The sequence below is a fragment of the Heloderma suspectum genome, chromosome 10 (genome assembly GCF_057233095.1).
Source record: "Heloderma suspectum isolate Gila_16-S chromosome 10, 16-S_ref, whole genome shotgun sequence".
Classification (NCBI taxonomy): domain Eukaryota; kingdom Metazoa; phylum Chordata; class Lepidosauria; order Squamata; family Helodermatidae; genus Heloderma; species Heloderma suspectum.
The window spans coordinates 48,386,339-48,395,490 of record NC_139467.1 but is presented as its reverse complement, the minus strand read 5'-3'; positions in this window follow the sequence as shown (position 1 = coordinate 48,395,490).

Below are 9,152 nucleotides of genomic sequence, written 5' to 3'. Positions count from 1 at the left end.
CACCGTGCCGCCTCCAAGGGGACAAGCCGGCGGCTGGCGGACGTGTGAGCGCGGAGCCCTCCTTCGACGGAGTTGGAGCTGAAGGACTGAAGGGAGAGCCAAGGAGGCAGCAGTAGTCCGGGGGGGGGGGGGATATCCATTTCACTAATGGGCATGAATTATTCCTTTGACCCTCATTAGCTGGCTGTGATTTTCTCTATTTGCATTTCAGAAAAGGAATATATTTGCATATCTGTAACGGAAGAGTGTTTCTGTCTTTGAGCTCTGAACGCTTGCCAGAGAGCAGCAGAGGGAGGGGGGGAAGGAGGCGGGTGTCTGGCAGTGCCCGCCTGGCAAACTGGCTGAGGCAATACATCTGCCAGCAGGGAGTGCAGCAAACGGCCCCCTGCCCTGGCTCGCCCCCAAAGCCCAGGCAGCCCCAGGGAACTGAGGGAATGGCCCCACTGAGCAGTTGAGGGAGGACAGCCGGCTAAGTCCGGTTCCCCTCCTCCCCTTCCCAAGCCAAGCACTGAGTTTCCTGAAAAGCATGGATTAGAGAAAGTTGCCTGGAGGGGCCCCATCAGGTATTCACTGGGGCCAGGAAGGGGAGGGAGTGGCAGAAGTCCTAAAACATGGGGCGTTCCCAGTGGGATGGGAGCCCAGAGCCCTAAAAGTCCTCAAAGCGATGCTGGAGAAGCAATGGTCGGGTGGGACGGAGCTGCTGTAGCCTGCAGCAAATGCATCCGTGGGTGAGCGGAGCGGGAGAGGCGGGCTCAGAAGGCCCCTTGGTATTGTTGGTGAACTTGCCCCTCTTCCTGTGGGTCGCTGTCTCCCTGAAAATGTTGCCCTACTGAATGGAATGTTCTGGCCTTGCGGATCACCTGTAACCACATCTGCTCAGGGTTGACCCGCCATAGGAGCTCTCCGCCGCAGAGGGCTCCCGGCTAGCCGGCCCTCTTCAGCTACGCCTGGGAGAGATCCTTCTTGACTGATGAAGAGCTTTTGACAGAAGTATATGGGGAATGGATCTCCCATGGGATCTGATATCAGAGCTGTTTGTTTGATTTTGAAATGGCCTTGCTGCCATTTCAAATTGTGGGGGGTGTTTTTGTCAGAAAACCCAAATGCTGTGTTTTTCTTGGCTGAGCTGGCCTCACTTGCAAGGATGCCTCATGCAAGATGCTCCTATTTTGCATCACCTTTCCCACCCCCCACCCCCACACACCCCTGCTCGTCTGAAGCAACGTTGTCAGGAGGGAGGGGTGTTGTTTTCTCTGCCCCCACCCCACATGGCTTTGTATGCACTACCTGACACAGCCTTCTGCCTCTCTTGAGCTTTTTTCTCAATACACATTTTAAAGAAAAATGCTGAAATAGTTCGACATTAAATATAGAATCACACAGAACTAATACTTCACATCAGGGGGAGGGTGAGAGGGAAGGGCGACAAGAGAGTCTGGCTAGTACAGATTGCTGGAGTCATGAATATTCATGATTCGAGCAAGAAAGGCTTGCTAGAGTTAGTATGACAACTCCCCACCACTGAAACTAACATTGCCACCTTTGCCTCTACAGACGCAGGTGGATGCCACCGAGTGGAGGTGGCTGACCTGCTGCTGGCCGAGCAGGACTCGTCCCCTGTGTCAGCCCAGAAGGCGCCATGAAGTATTTGCAGGACAAACCAGTACGACCCCCCATCTCTCTCACTCACTCTCTCTTTCCCTCCCTCTCTCTCTCTCTCTCTCACACACACACACACACACACACACACGCTCCAGTCCACGTCAGTAGCCATGGTGGAACTATGCATTTGGTGGGGAAGAGGAGTCTATCAAATCTTTAATGGCTTAGCCACCAGAGGTCCACTCCTGTTGCAGGGTGAAGGAAATAAAGGTAGCAAAATCAGAGTGGAGCAAAGAAAATGAAATACATTCACTTTAAATATATATAAAGGAGGCCAAGAATATATTCTTGGCCTCCTTTCAGGGCAGAACTTCCATGAACTGAAAGTCATGACTGAGATGCAGGGACTCCATTCAAGGAGGGCAGCACAGAAGAGGCCTGCTCTGAGCTTTGCAACTCACGGGCTGTGCAGAGCTTTAAAAGTTGAACCAACATCTTAAGACTACTGGACCCTCAGCAAGCAGGCTACCAATGCAACTGCGGTAACATTAATAGAAATGAGAACTACTCTGCTTGGAACTCCTCCAGGTAGAATTGGGCTTTGTCAAACATGATCTATATTTCTTAGGGATGTACGGAAGTCACTTACCTTTTTGCGGATTCTGTTCATGGGGGGGGAGGCATTCCATCCCTCCCCCCAGAATCCTCAACGGATTCGATCCGGTCCTCCCCCCCTGAATCCTCGACGGTGGGTAGGGGTGTACGAAACCCCACTTACCTGGCTCCTCTGGGTTTCGCTGGGGGGGGGGAGGCGCTCCATCCCTCCCCCCGGAATCCTCGCCGGGGGGGGAGGCGATCCGGTCCTCCCCACCCGGAATCCTCGAAAGCTGGCTGTGCTCCACGGTGGCTCTGCGGAGCAGTCGGCCAGGCTCAGGCCAGGGCCATGCACAGCCGGATTTCCGGCCGCAGAGGGCTCTGGGTAAGGGGGGGGGGAAACGCGTACGCAAATGGCGGCGGCTACGTTCCTTATTTTTCGCCATCTTAGTCTACGTCAATATTTTCATAGACTAAGACAAAGAAAAGAAAAGAGAATGCAAATAGCATAGTGGGCGCTATTTGCATTCCCCTTTCTTTTCTTCGTCTTAGTCTGTGTAAATATTGATGTAGACGAAGACGGCGAAAAATAAGGAACGCAAATGGCGGCAGCCGTAGCCGCCACCATTTGCGTATGCATTTTTTTTTTTAAAAAAAAAACCCAGATGTGATAGGCTACGTAAGTCTTTACGTAAGTCATGTCTATGGGGGGGAGGGGAGACACAGACTGCAAATGGCGGCGGCGGCAGCCAGTCGGAAGACCAGCCGCCGCCACTGCTGAAGCCGCTGCTGGAGCCGCCGCCCAGAAGATCCGCCCCAGGTAAGTCTCATCCCGGGGGGGATCCGCGGGGGGCGGGGGGGTGGCAGGCCATTCCACCATGGATTTCAGGGGGCTGAATGCACTGGCATTCGGCCTCACCGAGATCCGTCGCGGAATTCTCTAACATCCCTAATATTTCTAAACTGGGAAAACAGCTTGGCTTATCCATAGTCAAGTTTAGTGCAACGTCTTTCCCCCCTTCCTGGTGGCTTCCCAGGCTCCCCCTCCTGCTTGCCCACCTCCCTCCCCCTTCCCCTCTCAACCAGGGCCAACCCCACCTTTAGGCAGAGTAAGGCAGCCCCTCAGCGGCAGACACTGGAGGGCAGCAGCCCCCTGACTGTTCCTCCAGATGGTTTCCGTCCTCTAAGCCGGTGCACCTGCTGGGACAGCCATGCTCCTTGGTCTGTGGCCTTCACTGGCCCTCTGCCAACATGTCACCAGCAACACTGTTGAGAAAGGCCCCTGGCCAGGCAAGCGGGCGGAAAGGAGCCATGCGCTCCAGCAGGCATTGCACGTGCACCTGTGCCACTCTGTTCACGTGACCTACACCGGTACCACCATGCTTTACTGTTTGGGTGGGAACCAGGTGGAGCAATGAGCAAGTGGTGGTGATGTGTTGGAGGACAGAACTGTGCATGCTACGCAGCCTGCCTTGCACCCCTAAGCTGCCCTCAGGTGTAGTAGCAAATGCTACCCTATCACCACTGTGAAAGTGAAATTCACCTGCCGTTCCAGTCAGCTTCTGTTGGGGAATGTGGGGTGAATGCTTCTCTTGTCCTTCACCTCTGGCAGCAAAATGTATTGGGCCAGCCCTGCACCCATTGCTTTTCTGGTAGCGGTGGCAGGAGAATGGCAGAAGGAAGGGAGATCCCTCTCCTCACTCCTCACTTCCCTGTCTAATGCTCACAGCCTGCCAGGACCAAGGAGCGCGAGGAATGTGGTTTTCCCAGCATGCAGGGCTTTGCATCTGGCATGCTGCCATCGCTACATGTCAGGCATCAGAGAGGAGAGTCCCCTCTGCCTCCTTTCCCTCACTGCTGAAACAGCAAGAAAGGCCAGGAGTGGACTGGGAGGCAGCGGGGGGTGGGGGGTGGGGGGGGCTTCAGGGCTTCTCCAGCTTTGGTCAAAACTCCAAGCTGGAGAATAACTTGTGGGCGGCAGCATTTGCCTCGCTGTTGACATGAGCCTTACGAGACACCCAACTTTGGATTTCCATGTGAGGTAATGCAACCCTGCATGCACTGCTATGTGAAACTACTCAAATATGTGCATGTCTTAGGGATGTGCGAAAGCCACTTACCTTTTCGAAGGGGTGATTTGCAGTGGGGGGGAGGTGCTCTGCACCTCCCCCCCGAAATCCTAACCTGGCCAGCTCCACTCCGCAGCAACTCCGCGGACACAAATGGCGACGGCTATGGTGGCTGCCATTTGCGTTCCTGTTTTTTTGCCATGATAGGCTACGTAAATATTTACATAGCCTATCACAGCAAAAAAACAGGGGCACAAATGGTGGCCGCTGTAGCTGCCGCCATTTGAGTTCCCTTTTTTTGCCATTCTAGGCTATGTAAATATTTACGTAGCCTATCACGGCCTCCGCAGGGACACAAATGGTCCAGACATGGCCGCCATTTGCAAGGCAGCGCGAATGGTCCAGGTAAGTGCTCCATTTCGTGCACCTTTTGTGGGGTGGGGGGCGGGGCGGGCTTTGTTCCGCCACGGATTTCGGGGGGCTGAATGCACTGGCATTCGGCCTCACTGAGATCCGTGGCAGAATCCTCTGACATCCCTGGCATATCTCTCCTCAGCAGTCAGGAGGCAAACTGTGGCATTCACCCTCAGCTGCAGCTTCCCGATCAAGCCCTCTTCAAGGATCGTTCCACAGAGTCATCGGCCTAAGAGGCTGCAAGAACGCGCCATGGAAAGTCCTCTGTGGGAGAGCACCTGCTTGGCATACCAAAGGCCCAGCTTCAACCCCTGGCAGCGTCTCCAGGATGGGCTGGGAAGAAAGACCCCCAGAGAGCCCCTGTCAGTCAGTCTAGAGGCAAAGCTGAGCCAGATGGGCCACTGGGCCGACTTGGCACCAGCAGCTTTGTATGCTCCTGTGACGACGTTCTTCTCCTCCACAAGAGGACATGGCTCATGTGTGATGGATAAGAGGCACAGAGTGAGCTTCTTTCAGGCAGGCTAATTCGGGGAGCACCTGCCTTGCCAGGGTCTGTTCTTCTGCTTCAGTGGATTTGGAAAGTTCTCAGCCCCTCAAAAACAGAATGTGGCCAGAATGGCCTGGCCTGCAGCCTGGCTCTCTCGGAATGGAAGAGGAGTTGTTCCGGAGGACTCCAGGAGGTAACAGGCTCCAGGTCCAGGCACACAAACCCCAGGGCTCACAGGAAAGCCCCCCCCCCCCGATCCCAGCCTGTCCACCAGCATCTTCTCCGTGCTCTTGGGTGCCTGGACACGAGCTGCTCTGGTGTCTCTGGTGTGGCTGTTATCAAAGCAAACCCATCATGGCTTCAGCTCTTGTCCCAGGAAGGCCAACTCAACGTGCAGCACACCTAAGCTGAACTCCACCATCCCGTGGCTGACCTGGGCTTTGAATGGGATCATCCGGCCCTACCAGTGTTGCCTAACGTGCCGGATTTGAGGGGGGGGGTTCCACAATTGATTGATTGATTGAATTTCTTAATCGCACATCTGGCCAGTCACCCAGCCTCTCTGGGTGATGTACAATAAAACAACAGTTTAAAACAATAAAATTCCACATTAAAACATCGTATTTCTAAAAACACCCTAGCCCACCCTGAATGCCTGCCTGAACAACCACACTTTTAATGCGCAGTGGAAGCTCATCAAAGAGGGGGCATTGCGGAGTTCCCTAGGGAGGGAGTTGCACAGAGTGGGGGCCACCACAGAGAAGGCCCTCTCCCTCATTCCCACCGGTCTAGCTGTCCTGGCTGATGGGACAGAGAGAAGGCCATCCGAGGCTGATCTTATTAAGCGGCCTGTCTGGTGTTGCTGGAGGCGTTCCTTGAGATAGGCTGGGCCTATAGGGTTTTAATCCTATATTAAAGGTCAAAACCAACAACTTGAATTTGGCCCGGAAAACAACTGGTAACCAGTGCAACTCCTTCAGCACTGGAGTGATGTGATCTCACCAGTGGCTGCCTTTAATCAGGCGAGCCACCGTGTTCTGCACCAGCTGCAGCTTCCAAACCGTCTTCAAGGGTAACCCCACATAGAGCACATTACAGTAGTCTAGACGAGAGGAGACCAGGGCATGTACTACCGATGGGAGCAGATGGTCGGGAAGGAAGGGGCGCAGCCGCCATATCAGATGGAGTTGATACAGCACCGTCTGGCTCACAGCTGACACCTGAGCCTCCATGGACAGCTGGGAGTCCAAAATGACCCCCAGGCTGCAGACCTGGTCTTTCAAGGGTAGCCGTACCCCATTCAACACCAGGTCAACATCCCCCAGCCTCCTCTTGTCTCCCACCAAAAGTACCTCGGTCTTGTCAGGGTTCAGCTTCAGCTTATTCCTCCCCATCCAGCCACTCACCGTCTCCAGACATTTGGACAGGGATTCTACGACCAACCTTGGTGAAGATTTGAACGAGAGGTAGAGCTGCGTGTCATCCGCGTACTGATGACCCCGCACCCCAAACCTCCTGATGATGACCCCCAGCAGCTTCACCTAGATGTTAAATAGCATCAGGGAGAGGATGGAACCCTGTGGCACCCCACAAATGAGTGGCCACGGGTCCGAAACCTCCTCTCCCAGTGCTACCCTCTGGTACCTGCCAGAGAGGAAGGACCGGAACCACTGCAATACGGTGTCTCCAATGCCCAACCCCTCCAGGCGGTCCAGGAGGATACTGTGGTCAACGGTATCAAAAGCCACAGAGAGGTCGAGGAGAACAACGAAGGAGCATTTGCCCCTATCCAAAGCCCTCCTCATATCATCGACCAAGGCGACCAAGGCCGTTTCTGTCCCATGCCCAGGCCTGAAGCCCGATTGAAATGGATCTAGATCATTGGCTTCTTCCAAGTGTGCCTTCAACTGCATTGCCACCACCCGCTCAATCACCTTGCCCCAAAATGGCAGATTCGAGACTGGGTGAAAGTTGTTCAGGACTTGGGGATCCAAGGAGGGCTATTTAAGAGTGGTCTTATCACTGCCTCCTTGAAGGCTGATGGCATCACTCCCTCCTCAAGGGAGGCATTCACCACCACCCTGATCCCCTCACCTGGCCTCTCTCTGCAGCCGATAATGAGCCAAGATGGGCAAGGATCAAGTAAGCAGGTGGTCGGCCTTACAGATGAAAGCACCTTGTCCACTTCATCAGATGGAAGAAGCTGGAAGTGATCCCACAAAACCAGTTTGCCACAGGCCGCCTCTCACTTGCTAACTGTATCCACGGTGCACGGAATAACACTCCTGATCCGATCACTCCTGATCCCAGCTGATAGATGAGATTTCAAAGCCTAGACACATACTCTGCTTTCTTTGAAGTACATTTTCATGACAGGATTGGATGGTCAGACAGCAATCCAGAATTCGAGGAATATTAACAGGTTTCATGGCTTTTGGTAGAATCAAGGGAAGGGAACCTTGACGTCATGCAGTTCCTGTCACAGGGCAACCTGTACCTTGTTGAAAAGATGGACATCTCCCTCATTCTTTCTGAGATCCTCAAAGAACATTTTCCACCCCAGCAGCCATTTTGTTTCACCTCTGGATTATCAGCTTCAGGCTCCATCTCAGGCCAGGCAAGATGATTGTCTGAGTGGTCTGGAGGGAAGGAACCAGCCAGGCAGGACCAAGTAGGAAATCAGGAAGGAGAGCACCAAGGACAGGAACTGGAAGCCACAGGCAGAGTCAACCTCATGCTCAGGCAAGAGATTCAGGGCTTCTGGAAGTATCTGCAGAGAGCCATAGTCAGCGGGAGCCTATCAGCAGAGGCTAGTGGTGAAGCTCAAGAGAAGGTGGCCTCTTGAACAGAAGCCTTCAGTGGGTCTTCCTCCAATCAACCAAAGATGTGGCACAGCAGCAAGAGAGGTGGGCACCAATCTCATTGCTGGCTGCCAGATCATGACCAGCAAGTCCCAACAGAAAGGCAGCATCTGGGTGCTCCTTTGTGTGGTAGCCAACAGAACCCCGGATGTCCCAGGGATGGATGTGAGGTTTTGACAGAGCAGTTTCTGCCAAACTGAGTTAGGTGCAGGAAGCATCTGACTGAAAGAGATACATTTTAGCAGGACGCCTTGCCACTGTTTTAGAGGAGGTTCCTCCTGGCCACTGCTGCCTCCCTCAGCCACCTGGCCATGTAGGGAAGGGCTAGAGACAGCGCTGCTGATTGAGTGAGGCTCTTTTTCCCTTTCAGTCCGTGTCCCTAATTTGTTTTTCATGAAGACATGCACACCAATAAGCCCTTCTGTTATGGGGAATGGGGCATTTGCAGCAGCTGCGGCTCAACACATGATGCAAAGATGAAGCCCCTCCGGTGGTCCAGTCTGTCTCCAGAGAAGAAGGTGAGATTCCCCACCCTCTCAGTAGTCACATGGTCCTTGTACTGACTTTGCTGCATCATCTCTCACCTGGCCTAATCAGTCCCACTTAACATATGGGGGAACTAGGATTGGGTGAGAATTTTGTTTGATTCAATTTTTTTTATAAGGACCTGGATGATAGAGAACAGACTGCATCCCCCTTCTATGTGACAACCCTTCAGGTACTTGAAAAGTGCTATCATATCTACTCTCAGTCATCTCTTCTCAAGGCTAAACATGCCCACTTCCTTCCACCATTCCTCATAGGACTTAGTTTCTAGTCATCATCTAGATCATCTTTGTTGCACTTCTCTGAACTTGTTCCAGTTTATCTGAATCCTTCTTAAAGTGTAGTGTCCAGAACTAGACACAATATCCAAGGTGAGGTCTGACAGCACAGAGTAGAGTGGAACTATTATTTCCTGTGATTTTGAAACAATACTTCCCCGATGCAATCTAAAATTGCATTTGCCTGTTTTGCAGCTGCATCACACTGCTGAATCATATGCAGCTTGTGCTCAACTACAACTCCAAAAACCTTTTCACATGTACTATTGTCAAGCCAGGTATCCCCATCTTATACCTGTGC